The 15,007-nt window shown below is 39.9% G+C and overlaps 1 protein-coding gene across 6 annotated transcripts in view; it reads right to left on the bottom strand.

Annotated features, from left to right (window-relative positions):
- Positions 1-11,949, bottom strand: part of b3gat1 (beta-1,3-glucuronyltransferase 1) — a 123,529-nt gene extending 111,580 nt beyond the window's left edge. For 2 of the 6 annotated variants that reach the window (XM_023961209.1, XM_023961210.1), the window contains exon 1: positions 11,342-11,945. The gene's annotated coding sequence lies outside the window, so the exon portion shown is untranslated. Of the gene's footprint in view, positions 1-11,341 lie in introns of all 6 variants that reach the window. The other 4 variants (XM_023961212.1, XM_023961211.1, XM_023961213.1 and 1 more) reach the window with 4 other exon arrangements.
- Positions 11,950-15,007: the final 3,058 nt, after the last annotated feature.

The following is a 15,007-nucleotide window of genomic DNA, read 5'->3' as shown; positions in this document are numbered from 1 at the left end:
TTTCTTGAAATTATATTTGATAATTTTAGATCTTTATTCTTCTTCTATTATTCTTCTATATGTGTTAAAAAATTTTATTACCATGGTGGCCCCCATACTCCATATTAATGATCTTTTCTGCTTTACAAAATATTATGTTTTGCCTCTCTAGAAGACACAGGGCTTTATTTCTTTCTCACCGTTTTACTCCCATCCCATGCCCCGTCCTCAAAGACTCCCCTCCAACTCCCATTTAGGGTCTCACTCCAGGCACCACATCTCCGATGAGGTGGTTTCTTGTCATGACAGATGTTAAGAAGAGACAGATTTTTGAAAGTGTCAAAGGAGGGGGATGGAGCTTATTTAGAGGAAACGTTCTTAAAACAGACCAGCAAACGTCTGTCTTTTCCGGCGCAGACATGCTGCAAGGCGGTTACTGGGGAGACGGCGGCACAGATTGCCTTCAGCTTCAGAAAAGTCGGAGTGAACCGAAGCTCAGTGCGATTGGAACTTACTGAGACCACCTCGAAAGATGTGTCCAAGCGCGGTTCCTGGTCCCGGACCAGGGTCTGCTCGGGTGTATTCAGACTGAAAACCAAATGTGTCCAGTCTGAAAACACCCTAAATCATTGATGCCACTGGATTCTTTTTGTCACTTGGGAGAGGGAATTCTCTTTTGGTTTTTCCCTGTTCTGACACAAAACATACCTCAGCGTTTCATCCCATTTCAGGGAACAGCCAACAGACTGCAGAGCATTAAACCGTTATGAGAAAAAACGAAATTATTCACTATTACAAAAGAACAGGCTGCATAAGAAAGCACAACAATTATTCATTCAAGGCCTCGGTTTGATGTATTTAAGGTCTGTCTTTTAGATTTCATGAAAAACTATCAGTTCTGGAGGAATTTTATTTTAGTAACTTTCTTTAACCTCAGCTTGTATTCATGTTTACATTCAACATATTTGACATGACATGGATCAATGAGATCCAGCTTGGTTCATAAATGTTTAAAAAAAAAGTTTAAATGTACAGGGAAGAAAAAAAGGGTTTGATTTGGGTTTATTTTAATGGGACATGTTGGTTTTTTATTGTCATTTTCTGCAGATTTTAACTGGATTTTCTTGTTCAAATCTGGATTGTTAGCATTTTTGTTCCATAAGTAAAGAATGAAGCCAACTGAAAAAGGTTTTTGTATGTTATAAAAACAGATTGGAAGCGATGTTCTTTTGCTGCTGTTTAGTTGTATCTTTAAACGTTTTCATCACCAACAGTCAATGTTTTTCTCTTTCTTTTATTTCTAGATTCCGCTGGGCTTTTAGAGGTCGGATGTCTCGGTGACTAATGGCTTCTGCCTCCTTGGTGACTCTGAGAACACTGCAGCGGACTGCTGAACAAAATGTCCGCAACACTCTGGGGATCTCCCTGTAAGACGCTTCGCTCTGCAGCCAAAGATCAAACCAAGCGGCTCTGCTTTCATTCCTGGTGACGCTCTGTCAGGACCTCCCTGTGCGGACAGGCGTCGGCTCCCTCGTGTGTCCTGAAAGGTGCAAACACGGGTGCATCTTCCTGTTCAGGCGTCTGACCCGGTTTAGGAAAACTCTAACTGCTCTGTTAACTTAAGATGGGATTTAACTTGAATGTATTGAAATATTAAAAAGCAAGTTAATGAAATAAAGTAACAAAAAAGTTCAGCAGAAATTTACCTCTGAGTTGTGGGCAGGGCCAATGACACAAAGTAAGTCCTCCTCTACTTCCCGCCATCCATTTCCTGCTAGCTTAGAGTTTTGAGCCAGATGTGGGCTCAGGGAAATAAAGACGTTCATGGATCTGGATCAGAATGGAGCGGAGCAGGAAGCTTGTGGCCTGTTGAAGTCGGTTCTATGTCACGCTTATAAACTTTTCCCAGTGACATTATTTTTGTCTGCTCCTAAATCACAACTATTTGAATAAAGAAATACTCAGACATCTATATTTAATTTTAATTTCCTAAATATTAGTCCTCCATTATCAGGAAAATGCCAAAAGAAAAAACTCCATTTTCATTGGAGTGGGTCTCTAAGAAGATAAATGAACATACTTTTTTGATTTTGATTTTGATTTTATTGATTGATTTCAAGCATTGTAGTCAAAGCAATAAAGAATTTACACATATTTATCAAACTCATTACAGAAATGATGAAATGCATAGATTAAAAAGACAGAAAACAAAACAAAAATGTCACTTAAATCATATATGCTTAATTAAATACAGTGATCATTAACTGAGGTATAAGTACAGTTTGATTTATTGCTTGAAAAGGAGTGGGAAGAAGCAAGCTTATATAATCCCACCCCTACTCCCGTACTTTGTTATTAATTTTGCTAAATCAAATTTTCCAAAAAGTCTTTGAGTTACCTCTTAGTCATTTCCTTTAGCAATGATCCTTCTGATCATTTAGTTTCTACTGTCCACAGCCTTTACCACAAGTCTTCTCAGCCTGCTGCTTCTCCATTCTTCAGTGTTATTATTATTATTTTTTTTTATATTTGATAATGTTTTCTTTTCTTAATTAATTATTTGCCTTTAAATTATGTCAAAGTATTTTTTTAAATGATGTTTTTTTCCAATTGAATCCAGTTTTGGGTCTTCTGACATCTGTAGTACTAAAGGTAAATACATTAGCCATAGAAACTGAAATCAGTGACAGCATTAAATATGTTTTATTCCATGTTTCTTATAAATGTTTACGGAGCTAATCTCACTCAGGGGGACAGATTAGCTGGTCAGCACACCAGCAGTATAATTTGTTGTCATTGCAGCTGAGGCATCCCAAACAGCTGGTGATGCCAAATTGCAGAGATGCTGAGTCTCTGCTCACCACCTGTTGTTTCAACATCTCTCAATTGTTGCTGTTTTTAAAGGACCCAGTTGAAGGTGATGATTGTTTTTTTTTATTGTTTTTGCCAAAGCTGTTCCAAATATTTACATGCATGTGTTCATGCACCAGGCTCATTAGTGGTGCTTGTGTTCTCTCAGCATGACCACAAGGTGATCCTTTACCCAGCAGAGTTGGACGGATACTTACTCTTGTTAAATCTGAGGGATTTATGACAAAAACCTGTAGGATTTTGTCAAAAGGGCAATTGAGTAAGCTTGTTTGAGCCTGAAACCCCGGATTCCTTCATCACACAGTGTGCAGCCCTTTGCTGCTTCCTAATGTGTGAGTAATTGCAGCGGCACAGACAGGAAGTGGATGTTTACCAAAGAAACAAAAGGCACAAAAAAAAAGTTACAGAACAAACCATCTTTGAAAGCACTTCGACAGAACACAGGAGGGATTGAAACTCCTTTTCTTTGATTACTCGTCTGATTTCAGCCCAAAACATTGCTTCGTCTCAGACACCCCCAGCAGCTCCTCAGATGTTAGTCAGATTTCACTCGCACCCCCACAGCATTCAGCACCGCTGTCGGGTCACATTATCATCACGAGCTTGTGGTGACAATAATGGAAGACCTTTGTCATCATGTGAAATTATCGTCTCTGCCTCCTAATCACGGCCACTTTCTGTGGGGTGGCACTCTACTCCACTTCACAGTTTGCTAAATGCAGCCGCTCCTCCCTCCAGGCTTGACACTTTTAACAGGCCCTGTCGTCTCTGCTATAGTCACTGCAGGTTCAGAGCCTTGAACAAAAGAGGGAGGCTCTTCTCTCTTATGTTATATAATTGCTACCCTTATAGAATGCATTCCAGGCCAAGGCGAGAGGAGCAAACAGTTGGTGTTTCTATGTATTCTTGGTCTTGTGAGGCCTAACGTGCTTTGGCAGAGGGGGGTGTGTGAAGCTGAAGACTCGGTCAGGAGTAGGGATGGGTATCGGTAAGGTTTTAACGATACTACTGCTCTTATTGATACTGCTTATCGATACTGTATTTTAACAATACTCTTATTGATACGTTTTGAGGACGAAAAATAAATGAATAAATTAAGAACATAGTGTTTTATTTCCTCATTATGCAACAATGTTTTTTAACAAAACATTTTACGTCATACATTTTCCAACTTGAAAAGTAAAATACACGAAAAAAGAGGTTATTTTGTCCAGTACGGATAGCAGAACCGTTGAGGTCAGATCGTAACGATACTGCGGTCTTGACGGATGTTGCCCCGGGGCTCGTTCATTACCGGGGCTCGGTACCCATCCCTAGTAAGGAGCTCTTTTTTATTATTTCTTTTTGCGGACAAATCAACTCAGAGGAAATGAAGAGAACTGGTTTGTGTGCAGCCGGAATTGTACATTGTAAGTCAGTCAACGGGAAAAGAGATGTGAAAGAGAGAGCCTGGAGAAAGATTTGCACCACTGCGACATTTCGCACCAAACCTCTTAGTTCCTGACTGCACATTCAGCCCACGGTGGTCACCAAGCAGGTAGAGGCTTCTTCTTCTTCTTCTTCTTCTTCTTCTTTTCTTTTGCTACTGTTTACAAGCACATGTCCACCACCTACAGTTGGAAGAGGCTTGGCAAAGCGGTGTAAATCTATTGAGTCTTGATTCGGCTTTTTTCTTTCACAGCTCTGTTACGATATTTGAAAGACTTGGTGTTGCAGAATTCCAATTCCAATTATTTATTTCTCATCCCTGATCAATTTTCAAACGGTTGGCACTTCGGAGAATTAAAAGGGATGCCGTTCAAACGTCAAAGTTCAACCTGGTCTGACATGCAGAGCCCAAAAACTGCAAAACCTGTATGAATGCCAGAGTTTTGAATGCAGAAGCCTCAAATGCACCTTTCAGTGGAAATGGCCGCTTGAACGCACAGGAGGCCTTTGTCCTTCTTCTCCATCTTCATTTTGAAGAGACCTGATGACTGAGCAACTGATTTAACGCTGGCAACTGCTTCTAAAATCATTCTCTTGTCCAACACAGCTGTGCTTCCTGAGGGAAAACCAATCAAAATGTGTCCAGATACAATTTAAAAAAAAAAGTAAAACATTTTGCAATCGCCCCATCAGGCCAGCTGTTTGACTTCGGAAACCTTTTACGGTAGTTAAATGTTCTTTTATTGACCATCTACATAGGTAGATATGAAACAGAAGCAGCCAGAGACACTCATTTGTTAAAATGATGCAGATTTTATTTTCTGAGACTAATAAAATGTAAATAAATGTGGCCTTTCAGGCTGGAATAATGATTTCTTTTGTTGCTGAAAAAAAAAGCCATTTCATTTGCCAGCAAATGATATATAAGTGTAGCGTGCGTCTGACTCGCTTTATTTATGGCTTATGGGCATGACAGCATCAGCAAAGAAAGAAGCAAACCTAAGGACCGCTGCTGCTGAGTTCAGAGGGACTGGAATAAACGGCAGCTTTAGCGCAGAGTGAAGGCTGGTTTCCAATATAAACTTATCACGAGCCCCTTTCACAACTGGCCCTTCATTAAAGTGCAATTATGACGGTAGCCATTATGGCCCCCAAACACCTGCGCTATGATCTCAAATCCTTTGTGAAAAGCTACATAATCTCATGAAAAAGAAGAATCTGTGAGCAGATTTAATAATTCAGTTCTTTTTGGACTTGTACACCAATTCCGATCCTCTTTTAATCTATTTTTTAGTGTTCCCAGGGGTTTTTCGACTGTGATTAGTCCATTTTTAGCCAAAACTCAAAAAACTCTGTTGAAATTACCTCTTTTTCAAACTGCATTTCTTCATCGGCTCCTTATTTACAATTTGAATAAAGAAATAGTCAGAAATGCAATTTTAATCAAAATTGTCTTCATATATGTCCTCCATAAAACCATGTTCAAAAACACCATTTTCATCTGAGTGGGTCTTACATTCCTTCCTGTTCTGAGCTCCACATCCTCTCCACTGTCAGATACCCTCCCATCCTCCTATAATACTTGCCTTTCAAGTTCAATTCTCCATATAAGTGAGTATTGGTGGCCCACACACTGATTGTTTTTGGCAGCCTTTCTGAAATTGCTGAAATAAGTCAAGATGCATTCTACAGCCCCAGCAAGTTCGGAGGAGTTGAGCATCTAATTATCCGCAGTTTCTGGTCACTACAAGCTGCTGTGATGTACTGCAGGCACAACAACCGCTGTCCCTGAGGGAGAAAGAGCTGCAGGAGAGAAGACAGCGAGAATCTGTGATGCACAGTTTGCTCTAATTCCTCTGCAGAACAATAATGAGCTTCAACAGTGGCTGTTTTAACGGGGAGCCAGACAGATTTTAGGTGTCCGGAGGAGTGTAAGACGGTGAGTACACAGCAGCGGAGCAGCAAGACGTGACGGGTTGTTCTTCATTGGCATTTCACTTTGTCTTTGTGTCTCAACTATTCATTACAAAGGGTGTGTACCCACTTTTTTTTATAGATATTACCATGATTACCCATGCCATCAGACAGCTTGGATTTTGTTCTTATGTTGGTAACCATATATTCGGGTGCCATAAGCAAACATTAGCGGTGCAGTAACCTTTACTTGCGGCGAGACCGTACTACTTATTATTGTAGCCCAGGGCTGCTCATTCCCGGTCCTGGAGATCTACCACCCTGACTGTTTTCCAGATCTCCAAGTCCTGCTAGCTGCTGATTAGCTCAACCCAATGTCTCCAGATTCTTGAATGACCCACCTGGTCCAGGTGATCAGCAGCTAGCAGTGCAGGCGGAGCTGGACAACAGGCAGGGGGATACCAGGAATGAGAGGCCCTGGTTTAGCCCTTACCACAGAACCCTCTGAGGAATCTAGCATACCTGTCCTTTTCTACAATAATAATTAGGCAAAAACTGAGAACAGTTTGCCATAAACACCTATGAAAGCAGGGGACATTGATGGTAGAAGTGAAAATAAATTCACCTAGATGCCCTACATGTTCAAAAAAGTTTTCTTTGATAATATATTTAAAGTCCAACGTCTTTTGGTCGTTCCCAGTGGTCTCTTAGTTATGATTATGTTGTTTTTCGCCAAAACTGAGTCGTTTTCTAGGCCATAGTTTCTGCAGAGTGGCAGTAGTTTATAAAAAAATTAGCCTCTGAGTTGTGGGCTGGATCATTGGTGCAGAGCAACCCTGTCCCCCCTTCCCGTCACATTGCTGAAAGCTCATGGCCCGCCCTGCGTATTTTCTGCATCACAAACTCTTTTTCCAGCAGCATTTTTTTTGTCTGCTCCTGATTCACAATGATTTGAAGGAAGAAATAGTCAGAAATGCATTTTTTGTTTTTATATATTGCCACAAGAACATGGCGAAAACACCAAAAACACCATTTTCATAACAGTGGGTCTTTAAGACAGCAATATTTCAAAGAGCCTGAATATGACGCATGAAATAAAGCAGCTATGCTTAAATGACACATGCTTTGAAATGTTCACACAAAAACAGAGAACCTCAGTCAAACTGAGTGGTTTTTCAGGCTGCAAAACCACAAAGTGGCATAAAATTATTGCGCATTTGAGGTGAACTCACAGATCTGTCATACATGAAAACTGCAGCTGATTCATCGACTGCATCCATCTGCCAAAAATCCAAATGTGAAAGGATGATCAGTGACTTTTAAACAAATGCTTGAGATTTGACGAATCAAAATTGGGAGAAAAAAAAATGGTATTCTATTCCTGACGGATGTCAGGATGACAGATGTCCTACTTCCTTTGTCTGCAAAATCCTGAGCTTTTATATGTGTCAGTTTAGAAGAAGAAGCAACATGAAAGAAAGAGCAGAAAGTAGGACAAACCTGAGACAATCTATTCATTAATACTGCAAAATCAAGACTGGAATTGATTTTAATTAAGGTGTTAAATTCAAATGTGTAGATGTAAAAAAAAATAAATAAAAATAAATAATAATATAATAATAATAAATAAAAAAATAGGTGAACAGCAGAAAAACTGCAGATGTTTTGGTGCAGAAAGCCTTTTCTGACAGTTTTATTGTTACATTTGAAAACTAGTTTTGAGCTGTGTTGGAAAAGACTCCCAACATCAAGTCGGATTCCTTATCATTAAGGGAAAAAACAAAACAAAACACAGTATGATAGATTCATACCACATTTTATGTGTTTCTCAACGCTCTAGAAAGAAGTGTGCAAATTCAGTTTGTGTGAGTAAATCTTGGTTTGTGTTTCTGACATTTATTGCCTCACATTTGGAAGCTTATTATTAGCTTAAAAGCTTTAGTAATTAAAGGATGTGGGTGCTTATTCTGGACGATCACCCATTAGCTCTGCGTTACTGTAGATGGAAAGGGCTTCTCTTAATTGAAATCAAAACCGAAATGATGTTTCCTCTGTGAGGAAATGCAAAACGAATAAAAAAAACGACACATTTTTTTTAACGGTCAAAAACAAGTTACCCTATTTTATGCACACCTAAATACTTTAATTTACTTCAAAAATGACAGTGCGTCTTAAAATTCCAGAGCACCACATACCTGGATTCATTCTGGCTGCGCGTTGCTGATACATGCTAACGTGGCTAACATGTAGACGTGATGTTACTAACAAGGTTGGGGGATAACGTGGTCACAGTCATGTTTATTCTAGCGCTATCCGTGTGTTTTTTATGTGTTGCAAATAAAGTAGTGAGTAGGTATTGTGAATATGCTAACACTTCGTATGTAGCTAGCATGGGGCAGGTTCTAAACAAATTCTTGTGAACAGCTGCGCTGTAAATAAATCACATTTTTGAAAATAGACCATTCACTGACGGTGCTCCTTTTAGTGTAGTGTGCTGCCTCATAACATCAGCCTTTAGCACTGAACCCACTGAGGAATACAACATACCTCCTTTTCTACAACAATAAACACCTATGAAGGCCGGGAAATTTAATGGCAGAAGTGGAGATAAATTCACCTAAATGCATTACAATATGTCCAAAACAGTTGCCTTTGTTGATATTTTAAAAATCCTACTCCGGTCATCTTTTGATTTTTTTAAAAGCGTTCCCAGAGATCATTTAATTATGATTAGGCCATTTTAAGTCAAAGTAGAAAAACGTGTCACGTGATTATTGCGAATACGCTAATGTGACTTCAAGCGTAGCTAACATGTAGCGTGTTACAAACAAGTTAGAGTTCATGTGAACACAGTCTGAATGACTGACAGATTTATTTCTGACTCTTTTGTCTTGCGTTCGGTGCACCTTGTATTATTTCAAAAACAGACCATTCATTGAGGGTGCACCTTATAATATAGTAAATAGAGTTAGAAATATGGTACATGGTATTAATCTTTATAATTGCAAAACAACTTCTTCATATTTGTCATCAACTCTACTCATTTCACACAATAACAGAGGTATTTTGATGAGAATTGCAGCAACTTCAGGGTTTTATTTCCTGCCCAGAAGGCCGCTGCATTGAATGCACCGAGAGGCAACCCGAAGGACAGAGTGAAATGAAGACCCTCCGTCTCCCCAAATGAGATCCGGACACTATTTGCTGACATTGCCTGACTGAGCAGAAACTAAAATTACACACGGTCAGAGGGTGCAGAGCTGCACACAGGCATGCAAACACGCATGCGACAAACAGCTGGCAGCATGTGCAGCGTAAATGCATTGCTGTGTGGAAATAATGCATTTCAGCACAGTGCTGAAGAGAATCCAAGAGTTTTGCTTTAAAAAGATGTTCTCTTAAGGCTCAAGGTCACAACATTTTTGAGGATTTTGTTGGAAAATAATCTAATTTATACATTTAGGCATTTGCTGGAAAAAACAAACAGCTCACATCTGTATTTTATTTAAAAAAGCTAAGAGTACAGAAGAGATTGCACGTCATCTTTTTCCATGAACTTCTTCTCCGACTGGCTTGTGAAAACATAATTTTGAGGGAAAACACATTTGCTCATGGGGACTGATGTCAAACTGGGTGTTAGCTTGTCATAAGTGGACCAAACTGAACTTTTTAGAAACATGCTGATGCCCTTTTGTCTTTTATGGAGGCCCAAACCTTTTGACCCCCCCCCCCCCCCCCCGGTTTGTGCCACCCTGTAGTACTTGAATTCCAGTGGGACGGATATAGCTATAAGCAGAAATGTAAATGAAAAGGGTGACCCACTGCTACACTGCTGCATCTTGTAAAGAACCATTGAAAATGAAATTAAATTGGTTGGGCTACTTAGACTTTTAAAAATCTGCTTCCATGGTTTCATCTAGAAAAACAAAAAGAGCTGCTCGTGTATCTGTCATATCTTGGGGAAAACAATAATGTGCCGCCAACTAAATACAACAGCATTTGCAAAAAGAACACACATGATACTGGACCCAGAAACAACACAACCTATTAAATATGTAGGCTATAAAATCCTGAATTCTCCAAGCCTGAACCAAGCGCCAATTCTAAAAGCACACTTTCTTGTTATTCTGAAGCCATACACAATCATCACCGTGCCTAGGATATTACAAACTAATCACCGTGCATTCCAACATTAAACCGAAAAGGGAAAGCGAAGCGTAGCATCCCTACCATCCGAGGATGTTTACGTTGAAAGTGTCAAACAATTGTGCTAAATTTAAGAAGGATTTAGTATTTATTGTTTTATGACAGGCATACAACTGAAAGTTGTTTGTTTTTTTTGCTTATTAGAACATTTCACAACAGATTTTTCCTATTTTTGTTGTTGCTTTGAAATCAGCACATCATATATATATCAGACTGAAACCAAACTGGGACCCAAAAATCAAGGTTTGAACCACAATGTGGGGAGAATGAATAGCTGCATAGAAGCAACATTTCTAAAAACTTCCCTTTTTCGTGAGCCATGCATCCCTTCTGTTGTTGTTGGTTCGTTCATTCATTTCTTATGGGGTCAAACTGCTCAGAATCAGCATAACAAAAGATTTCCCTCTGGACCTCTTTTTCTGCACCTCACCTTCTTTCATCAGACTTCTTTATCTGTACTGCAAGATTAAAAATGCATTTATTTAAAAAAACAAAAAAACAAGGGAAATCAATTCCCATTGATCAGAGAATTCCAGCTGAACTCACGTCTCTGCTGTTCTGTTCAAAGAAAATGGGTCTGTGCCCGTCTGCTATCTCAGCACTCAAATGCTCATCATGAGGATTATTGCCAATTCCTTTCATCAGGCTGACGCTGAACTGCTCCTCCAGCTTCCAGCTCACGCTGCCTCTCTCCAGCTTCCAGCATGCACTGCTTTCACACCCCCCCCCCCCCCCCCCCCCCCGTCTCACTTCCACAGAGCCCTGCAACCCGGGGACTAAGATGGCAATCTCCAAACCAAATCAGCATTAAACTGGCTCATCTTTGTCAAGCTCATCGCATGCCTTCAAGTGCCTTTCAGATGCTTATCTGACCATGTAAGTCAGTCAGGCATAGTGAACAAAAAAACAAAAAGAGAAGATGATGTGAGATTAGGAATTTTACCTCATTGATTCACAGACTTCAGTGCTGTTCCCAGCGCATGCAGCAGAAAGCCATCAATTCATTCTAGAAATCCTGTGTTGCTCCCCGCTGTGTTGTCGCCCCTTCCTCTTCATTGTCCCCCTCTCGGAGGAGAATTCACTAAAAGCATCTCTTTCATTTTGCCGGGAGGAACTTGCCTTTGCGCACAAGAGGGCGAAATGACAGAGATGTGGAGCAAGGAGAGAGCTGGAGCTCCACGGGTTTTTCTCTTTTTCCTCCTTCCTTCTTTCCTCTTGCACTCACACACGCCACAGCGGGTGCATGAGGGGAGACGTCAGAGTGACGGACAGCGATGTTTGTGTTTTGCTTCTGTGGCTCTTCACCTCTTCTTTTGCGTGCTCTCCCTCCCACCCTTCTTCTCGTATCCCTCTTTTTTTGGGTTGTTGTTTTTTTTGGTTTTTCTCGATTGGCTGAAGCGGACGCGGGCTGCTCTGTCGTGACGGTTGGAGACGGTTCCACGCGCGCAGAGATGTCTGTGAATGGTGTGTGTGTGTAGAGGACTACAGTAGCCTCCTAGCTGAGAACTGAGACCACCCTTCCCTCCTCCCTCCTAGAGATGGGCTTTCTCATGGCATGTACCAATACAGCTCCGAGCAGGGTGGGCTGCAGAGCTGAAAGAGAGGGGTGCAGGATAAAGCACGAATAAAAAAGAGAGAGACGGGAGGGGAGGGGGGGGGGGTCTCAGAGTGCAGCGAAGGGTAATAGAAAGAGATGGGGTCAAAGGCAGAGGAAAAAAATCCAGAACCGCCTTTCCAGTGTGATGCTCTGGAGCTGGGAATGACTGGTGACTGTCAGAATCTGACCGTTTCTCTAGTCCACAAACGACTTTTGTGAAACTATTCATCATTTCCACTTACGCCTCTTGAACAGGAAAGTAGGAGAAGAAAAAGGCAAATGTTGAATTTGTCTTGCAGCAGCTGAAACACAGTTGGAAATAGGCCGATTACTCATGCAGAGTCACACGTGCACATCCAAAATTGCCATAAATTACCTCAATACTGCATGCAGATGAAAAAAAAAGTTCACTTCTTCAGAAAAGCAGACAGTAGTTTTTCACAGCCACCTCGTTTTCAGCTCCTTAAAGACTCGCCCCTATAGGAGCGAGATAGTTTTAACATGTTCTTGTAGCATTTTTCTCACTGTGGAGGATACAAATAAAAGAGTTTAAGATTAAAACTGCGTGTTTGAGTACATGTTTAAGAATCAGGAGCAGATTAAAAACAAGACATTTGAAAAAAATCTCAGTTGTGATGTAGCAACTGAAATGGGTGGGTCAAAGCCTCCCTGCTCCGCTCCATTCAGATCATCCACCTGCAGACAAATAGATCCATGTGCGTCTTTGTTTTGCTCGTCTGAGCTGGAATCTGGATCAGAACTGGACGGCTGGATAATTTCAATACTGTTTTGCATTTTTGTTGCGCCGCTAATAATTACAGTGGGGTTGTGAGAGGCTGTAAGCTAGTGGGGAGAGAGTGTAAACGAAGAGATGATGGGATACTTCCACACCAAGACCACCACTCGGAGGCAAATGTCTGATGAACTACTGCCGCTCTGCAGAAACTATGTCCTTGTAAAGGATGTTTTTTTTATTTTGGCAAATTACAGCATAATCATAATTAAAAGACCACTGGGAACGCTTTTATAACAGCAGAAGCAAATTAGATTTTTTTATGGCAATTTTGATTTTTTCCTTTATTTTCTTTTTGGTGTTTTTGTTTAGTGTAGGTAAAATATACTTTGTACTTCATCAAAAAAAGTGCAGTTGTGAATAATCTATCATGTTTATAAATGAGGATAATTGATTTATTTCAAGCATTGCAGTCAAAACAATAAAGAATTTATAGAGATTTATCAAACTCAATACAGAAATTATTAAATAACTAAAATATACTTTGTATTTCATAAAAGTCATTATGCTTTTTATGTTCATTTGAGCTTGCAATGTGATTTTTTTGCAGTTCTTAACTCTGAAGAAGTCCTGCACTGTTACCAAACTCTGCTGAAGGAATTTTGACGGACAAAAAGAACAATCCTCACATGTCGCCAGTGTGATATAGACAAATATACAACAGATTTGACTGCAACTATTGCAGAAATGACTTTAGCTGGAAAAGGTGAGGATCTGGGGCCATTTCCTGTTTTCACGGTGGGTGACAAACTCATGAGCCATGCAAAGGAGTGTGAATCATTCCTGGAACGATACAAAACTCTGGAAGAAAAGATAAATAATATGAAAAATGAAAATATGAAAATAATATCTGTTCTTTGGAATGCTCCTTTTTTACTGTTTTGTAGTTAAAACAAATGTCATTGTGATGACACTTTGTATGCAGCAGAAGTGTATCATATTAAAGATTGTTGTTTTCACTGCTGTCTTGTTTCTCTTTAAATTTGCTACATGTTACTAGAAGTAATCAAGCCAGAATATGTTTTTACAATGTAGTTACTTTACCCTTACCAACAAGTTAGCATTGTCTCATTTGGTGAGGTCAGAAGACCAAGTGTGTTTATACACTGTACGGGAAGGTAATACGTGAACATGTCCAGCATTTACTACTGAAAGAACCATGTAATAGAGTGAAAATAGGGCTAACTTTCTTTTACAGTCCAGTTTCATTATACTTAACCCTTGTGCTATCCTAGGCACTTTACCATTGGGAGTTGGGTCATCTAGACCCACTAGACCTTTTTTCTTCAATGATTTGTGATCTTCACTGGTGTCCATGGATTACATGAAATCTTTCCACCTTTATCCACCTTTGTCATGGTAGGAAGAACACGTCAATGTAAGGGTGGGGTCATCTAAGATAGCACAAGGGTTAAGGGGTAGTTTCTGTGGTAAATTAATGGTAAATACCATGAAACATACATCGAGTGCGGACCTTAAGGTCAAGGTACTTTATTTGTACTTACCTTGTTCTTACATGTGTTAAGTACCACACAGGACACCTTTGTACAACATGTAAATCCCCAGTAAGTATATTATAAATACCCAGTATGTACCACATAAGTATGAATCAAATAGTACCACATAAATACACAGTAAGTACCAAGAAGACACAAAACACCCTGCAAGTACCCAATAAAATCCATAAAAAGTACCATGTAAAAACCCAGTAGTTACATTATAAGTACTGTAAAGAAAGCGTTATCGTATTTTCTATGCATGGCCGAGCGACTTGACATGCGTCAAGACTAAGGCTACGATATAGTGCGGCACTATTTAGTGCCCGGAATACTAAAAGCAGTTTGGACACCATGCTCACCTTTTTTTTCTTTTTCTTTTTTAAATGGCGGATATGACGTCATCGATTTCACAAAACTAAAATCTCATTGATATGAGCGTTTTGCAATGATTATTTAACCATTGTCTTCTGAAGATAAAAACGTTGATGGTTTGTTAAGAAAAAACGTTTTTTTTGGCAAAAATTGTTCAGACGCAATGCATTGTGGTCTATATTTGCTTATTTAGTGAGCATCGATGCACACTGGTTTTTCACAGAGACTTCTGGTAAATATCTTGGAATATGTAGATTCACAGCTATACAAAATGGCGAACCAACTATATAGAGAAAGAGAGTAGGGAAGGAATTTGGACACAACCTAAGTCAGATGTGGTGGCTACAA

This window comes from Oryzias latipes, chromosome 13 (assembly GCF_002234675.1).
Source record: "Oryzias latipes chromosome 13, ASM223467v1".
Classification (NCBI taxonomy): Eukaryota; Metazoa; Chordata; class Actinopteri; order Beloniformes; family Adrianichthyidae; genus Oryzias; species Oryzias latipes.
This window is presented reverse-complemented; position numbering and strand designations above follow the sequence as displayed.